Source organism: Bufo bufo, chromosome 1, assembly GCF_905171765.1.
Source record: "Bufo bufo chromosome 1, aBufBuf1.1, whole genome shotgun sequence".
Taxonomy (NCBI): Eukaryota; Metazoa; Chordata; class Amphibia; order Anura; family Bufonidae; genus Bufo; species Bufo bufo.
In genome coordinates this window covers 471,752,335-471,759,573 of record NC_053389.1, presented here as the reverse complement: position 1 = coordinate 471,759,573, position 7,239 = coordinate 471,752,335, and positions in this window count along the sequence as shown.

Below are 7,239 nucleotides of genomic sequence, written 5' to 3'. Positions count from 1 at the left end.
TGCCGCTGCCGCCAATGACAGGAGAGAAGACAAGAGGAGGGGAGGGGCTGTGGCCGCTGCGCCACCAATGAAGATGAGTCTTTCATTAATTCATATACAGGAGGCGGGAGCTGGCTGCAGAATCACATAGCCGGCTCCCGACCTCTATGAACGGTAGCTGCGGTCCGCGGTAGTAAACCCCTTAGGTGCCGCGGATCGCAGCTAACGCTCATAGAGGTCGGGAGCCGGCTATGTGATTCTGCAGCCAGCTCCCGCCTCCTGTATATGAATGAGAGACTTATCTTCATTGGTGGCGCAGTGCGCCCCCCCCCCCCAAGCCCCCCAGTATTAATCATTGGTGGCGCAGTGCGCCCCCCACCCCCATCCCAATAGTAAAAACATTGGTGGCGCAGTGCGCCCCCCCACCCAGTATTAATCATTGGTGGCAGTGGCCACAGGATCCCCTCCTCCTCCGATCGGAGCCCCAGCAGTGTAATCCTGGGGCTCCGATCGGTTACCATGGCAGCCAGGACGCTACTGAAGCCCTGGCTGCCATGATAAGCTCCATGCTGCTGTGTGCACAAAGCACAGAGCAGCAGGGACAGTGTGAGGTCCTATTCACCCTGATAGAGATCTATCAGGGTGAATAGGACAAGGGTTCTAGTCCCTAAGGGGGCTAAAAGTTAGTAAAACAAAACAAAAAAAACCACAAAAAATATTAAGTATAAATGAAAAAGATTTACAAAAAAAAAATAAAAAATACACGTTAACAATAAACATATAAATTTTCAGCAGATTTGTCTAGGTAATTTTTTTTTTCTCAAAAATGAAAATTCCCAGAATATCGGTATAAATTATCGACTATCGGCCTGAAAATTCACAAATTATCAGTATCGGCCCTAAAAAATCAATATCGGTCGATCCCTACTTTCTACCACCAAGAGGGGGAGACCATAAAAGAAAGCTTCTAAATAGAGAAGCCTTCTGGATCTTTCAACTTGGATCTCGTCAGCCAGAGGGTTTAAATAAACGATATGACCTCATTTTGCAGTACTGAATATGTCAACATGTTTGCTCTCTGTCTTTATATCAATCTGCTCTGTTATCTATGAACACATTGCTCCATATGTTATTTTAATAATAGAGCCGTACCATCCATCTTTCTTTCCTTTTTCTCTTTTTTCTTTCTTTTGGCTTGTTGGTATTTTTAATTGAGGATAATGCAGGACCTCCCCCCGACACCTCCCATCCCCAGGTGATGCTTATCAATCTGTGGCCTGGCAGGTATTTATCGGAGGGAGCTCCCATTACATTTTTGTGTTTGTCATGAAGAAGGACCCATATGTCTTAGGGGTCTGAAACACGTCACTGTACACATCTTGTTATATGGAAATGTTATAACCGCTGGAATAAAGAAGTAAAACTTTTTCACCTGAGCTGAGCTGGACTATCTTTCTTGCTCATTTCAATTACAGGTTTTAATGCAACAAAACAGGAAAAACACCAAGGGGGAGTTGAATACTTTCATAGGACACCTTCTAGGGTTTGGCAAAATTTGATCATGGATGAAGACCACGCTTATATCGTCCAGCCCTATATAAGTAGAGAGATGGTAATTTATGATGGGTGAGTTGGGAACTGAAAAAAAATAAAAAATAAATAATAATTGAAACTTAGATAAGGATGGGGTCCACAATCTCAGAAATCTGCTGTCTGTAGCAGATAGGGAAGGCTTTCTGCAGTGTGAAGAAATTGGTAGAAGTTGTGCTAGGTTTGTTAGTCCATCAGGTCATACAAAGTCCAACATGGCAGGGACAGATTAGTAGCATTATAAAATATTTCTGTGCAGCCCAGGCCTTAAAGGCCTCCAGGGATTATTTCAAATGGCCACCAGCAACCTGTCCTAGAATGCCTCCACTTGCAGAGGTGCCTGGGTTATGAGGGGGAGGAGCCTCACTATACTTACATATACTACATATTGGTGAGTGTTCCTGTCAGGCTGCTCAGCCATGATGGCATATCATAGGCAGGATCCCATCATTACCATATATTGTAGAGCAGTGTAGTGTGTAGTGAGGTCCTTCCCCCTCACCTTCCTAAGCAGCTCTGCAAGTAGTGGCAACGAGTCCTGCTCACATTCTAAGACAGGTTGTTGGCAGCCATTTTAAATCATTCCCAGAGAACCCTATTAAAACATCAGGTCATAGAAAGAAAATCAGCAAAATGAACTATATGTTTGTCTAAACTTTTGTAGTCCTCATAAGCCCCAATATATATAATCTTGCCAGAAAAATGTTAAGAATATGTATTTGCGTTTCAGATTAGTGTTCCATTTATTGCTTTTATAATTTGCGAAAATAAACAGATGGATTAACAAATGATGGTCTCTACAGGATTAGGATAATCACAGGGATGCCCAGCTGAAGCAGTCATTTAGTGCATGGTCCCTGTAAACAGCAGTCCAGACCTCAGCTTCCTAGACTCTTTCAAGTATAATATGGGGGCAAGGTAGGACTGGACCACCAGTGGCCCTCTGAAGCTTTTTATGGGATCACTTGCTTCTGTGCTGCCATATTTTGTGTGGAATTTTTTATAGAATCTGCGACAGAGACCCCTTAATGGTGCCTCCAACACAGATGAGAACATCGCCTAACTCTAAGACACCGTCAGGGAGAATGCAGAGGTCAGTTGTATGTCATTGCACATCTGAACACCATCTCTTGATCTTGATCATGTGTTACGAAAATGCTTGTCTGTAGAATGTCTAATTATATCCGGAGATTAAGCATTAAGGACATCTGATGAGTCATATCCTTAACAGATGAGTGGTAAAAGTGCTAAAGATGATTAACCAGAAAATAATGGGAATCTTTGCCAGAAATTCAAACTAAACAAAAAAAACAAACAGTAATATAAACTTCCTGATATGGTTATCCTGGTATGTTTGGTTTACATCAGATTCTTCCCATTTCATTTAGTTGATAAACAGACTGAGTATAAATCTAGAAGGTAAGCATTGGCAGTGATGTATGCATGCTATATGATGAAGCAAAAGTAGGCAACCTACTTCAACTTTTTTGATCTTTGAAAACTAAAACTTTCTCATTTCCTACAATGGAGTTGCCTTTCTAAGGCCTCTTTAACACTTGCGTTGTCCGGATCCGGCGTGTACTCCACTTGCCGGAATTACACTCCGGATCCGGAAAAACGCAAGTGTACTGAAAGCATTTGAAGACGGAACCGTCTTCCAAATGCGTTCAGTGTTACTATGGCAGCCAGGACGCTATTAAAGTCCTGGTTGCCATAGTAGTAGTGGGGAGCGGGGGAGCGGTATACTTACAGTCCGTGCGGCTCCCGGGGCGCTCCAGAGTGACGTCAGAGCGCCCCATGCGCATGGATGACGTGATCCATGCGCTTGGGGTGCCCTGACGTCACTCTGGAGCGCCCCGGGAGCCGCACGGACGGTAAGTATGCTGCTCCCCCGCTCCCCACTACACTTTACCATGGCTGCCAGGACTTTAGCGTCCCGGCAGCCATGGTAACCATTCAGAAAAAGCTAAATGTCGGGTCCGGCGTTTAGCTTAAGGCCGGATCCGGATCAATGCCTTTCAATGGGCATTAATTCCGGATCCGGCCTTGCGGCAAGTGTTCCGGATTTTTGGCCGGAGCAAAAAGCGCAGCATGCTGCGGTATTTTCTACGGCCAAAAAACGTTCCGTTCCGGAACTGAAGACATCCTGATGCATCCTGAACGGATTTCTCTCCATTCAGAATGCATTAGGATAATCCTGATCAGGATTCTTCCGGCATAGAGCCCCGACGACGGAACTCTATGCCGGAAGAAAAGAACGCAGGTGTGAAAGAGCCCTAAAGCTGTTTATTATATGCTACAATTGTGGTTGGCATACAAATATTTTCAACACCTTGGCACCACCCCAGTTTTGGACCAGCACAGTAAAATGCAAGGCATAGTGATGACATGGGCACAAAAGTTTTACACAATAAAAAAAAAAATCATGTTTTAGTGTCTCATATTCTGAGAGCCATAGTTTTTTCAGTTTTTGGGCGATTATCTTAGGTAGGATCTCATTTTTTGCGGGATGAGATGAAGGTTTGATTGGCACTATTTTGGGGTGCATATGACTTTTTGATCGCTTGCTTTTACACTTTTTGTGATGTAAAGTGACAAAAAATGGTTTATTTAGCACAGTTTTTATTTTTTACAGTGTTCATCTGAGGGGTTAGGTCATGTGATATTTTTATAGAGCTGGTCGATACGAACGCGGCGATACCAAATATGTATACTTTTTTTATTTATGTAAGTTTTACACAATAACAGCTTTTTTCAAAAAAAAAAAAAAAAAGATGTTTTAGTGTCTCCATATTCTGAGCCATAGTTTTTTTATTTTTTGGACGATTGTCTCAGATCGGGGCTAATTTTTTGCGGGATGAGGTAACGGTTAGATTGGTACTATTTTGGTGGGCAAACGCCTTTTTGATCGCTTGCTGTTGTACTTTTTGTGATGTAAGGTGACAAAAAAATGGTTTATTTAGCACAGTTTTAATTTTTTTTTTTTTACGGTGTTCATCTGAGGGGTTAGGTCATGTGATATGTTTATATAGTCGGTCAATACGGATGCGGCGATACCTAATATGTATACTCCCCCCCCCCCCCCCCCCCTATTTTTTACCAGTTTTTTTTTTACTTTATTTGGGGAAAATGACGTTTTTGTTTATTTTTACTTGAAACTTTAAATTTTTGGGGGGGAAAACTTTTTTTTTTTCAACTTTTTTTTCACTTTATTTTTTGTCCCACTTTGGGACTTGAACTTTTGGGGGTCTAATCCTTTACAATGCATTCCAATACTTCTGTATTAGAATGTATTGGCTGTATGAGTAATACTGTGTGTATTACTCATACAGCTTCCGGCCTGTGAGATCCAGGGGGCTGGATCTCACAGGCTCGTCACCGGAAGGCAGCGCGATGCCTTCCTTAGACATCGCGCTGCCTTTCATGCCATCGGGTCCCCCCCACAGCCCCATGGGGACCCGATGGCACATCCGCCAGCCGCCACTGCACAATAAAAAGCCGCAAACCGCAGGTCTGAATTGACACGCCGACACGGGGGGGTCACGGGACCCCCCCGGGCATTTAGCCTAGGTGCCTGCTCAATGATTTGAGCAGGCACCAGGTTCCGATCACCGCCCACCAGGCGGCGGTGATCGGAACTATACATGTACCGGTACGTCATGGGTCCCTAAGGGGTTAAATATGGATACAAGCAAATTTGCAACAATGCCAACATATTTATTTAGCAAAATTATTTTATCACCCCCATTATTATATATTACACTTTAACCACTTCCCGCAACTGTAACGCCGAAAGGCGTCATTGCGGCGGCTCCCCCAGGCTACGCTAACGCCAATAGGCGTCATCTCGCGTGAGCCGAGATTTCCTGTGAACGCGCGCACACAGGCGCGCGCGCTCACAGGAACGGAAGGTAAGAGAGTTGATCTCCAGCCTGCCAGCGGCGATCGTTCGCTGGCAGGCTGGAGATGTGTTTTTTTTAACCCCTAACAGGTATATTAGACGCTGTTTTGATAACAGCGTCTAATATACCTGCTACCTGGTCCTCTGGTGGTCCCCTTTGTTTGGATCGACCACCAGAGGACACAGGTAGCTCTGTAAAGTAGCACCAAGCACCACTACACTACACTACACCCCCCCCCCCCGTCACTTATTAACCCCTTATTAGCCCCTGATCACCCCATATAGACTCCCTGATCACCCCCCTGTCATTGATCACCCCCCTGTCATTGATCACCCCCCTGTAAAGCTCCATTCAGACGTCCGCATGATTTTTACGGATCCACTGATAGATGGATCGGATCCGCAAAACGCATCCGGACGTCTGAATGAAGCCTTACACGGGCGTGATCAATGACTGTGGTGATCACCCCATATAGACTCCCTGATCACCCCCCTGTCATTGATTACCCCCCTGTCATTGATCACCCCCCTGTAAAGCTCCATTCAGACGTCCGCATGATTTTTACGGATCCACTGATAGATGGATCGGATCCGCAAAACGCATCCGGACGTATGAATGAAGCCTTACAGGGGCATGATCAATGACTGTGGTGATCACCCCATATAGACTCCCTGATCACCCCCTGTAAAGCTCCATTCAGATGTCCGCATGATTTTTACGGATGCACTGATAGATGGATCGGATCCGCAAAACGCATCCGGACGTCTGAATGAAGCCTTACAGGGGCATGATCAATGATTGTGGTGATCACCCCATATAGACTCCCTGATCACCCCCCTGTCATTGATTACACCCCTGTCATTGATCACCCCCCTGTAAAGCTCCATTCAGATGTCCGCATGATTTTTACGGATGCACTGATAGATGGATCGGATCCGCAAAACGCATACGGACGTCTGAATGAAGCCTTACAGGGGCATGATCAATGACTGTGGTGATCACCCCCCTGTCATTGATTACCCCCCTGTAAAGCTCCATTCAGATGTCCGCATGATTTTTACGGATGCACTGATAGATGGATCGGATCCGCAAAACGCATCCGGACGTCTGAATGAAGCCTTACAGGGGCATGATCAATGACTGTGGTGATCACCCCCCTGTCATTGATTACCCCCCTGTAAAGCTCCATTCAGATGTCCGCATGATTTTTACGGATGCACTGATAGATGGATCGGATCCGCAAAACGCATACGGACGTCTGAATGAAGCCTTACACGGGCGTGATCAATGACTGTGGTTATCACCCCATATAGACTCCCTGATCACCCCCCTGTCATTGATCACCCCCCCTGTCATTGATCACCCCCCCCTGTCATTGATCACCCCCCCCTGTCATTGATCACCCCTCTGTAAGGCTCCATTCAGACATTTTTTTGGCCCAAGTTAGCGGAATTATTATTTTTTTTTTCTTACAAAGTCTCATATTCCACTAACTTGTGTCAAAAAATAAAATCTCACATGAACTCACCATACCCCTCACGGAAACCAAATGCGTAAAATTTTTTAGACATTTATATTCCAGACTTCTTCTCACGCTTTAGGGCCCCTAGAATGCCAGGGCATTATAAATACCCCACATGTGACCCCATTTCGGAAAGAAGACACCCCCAGGTATTCCGTGAGGGGCATATTGAGTCCATGAAAGATTGAAATTTTTGTCCCAAGTTAGCGGAACGGGAGACTTTGTGAGAAAAAAATTAAAAATATC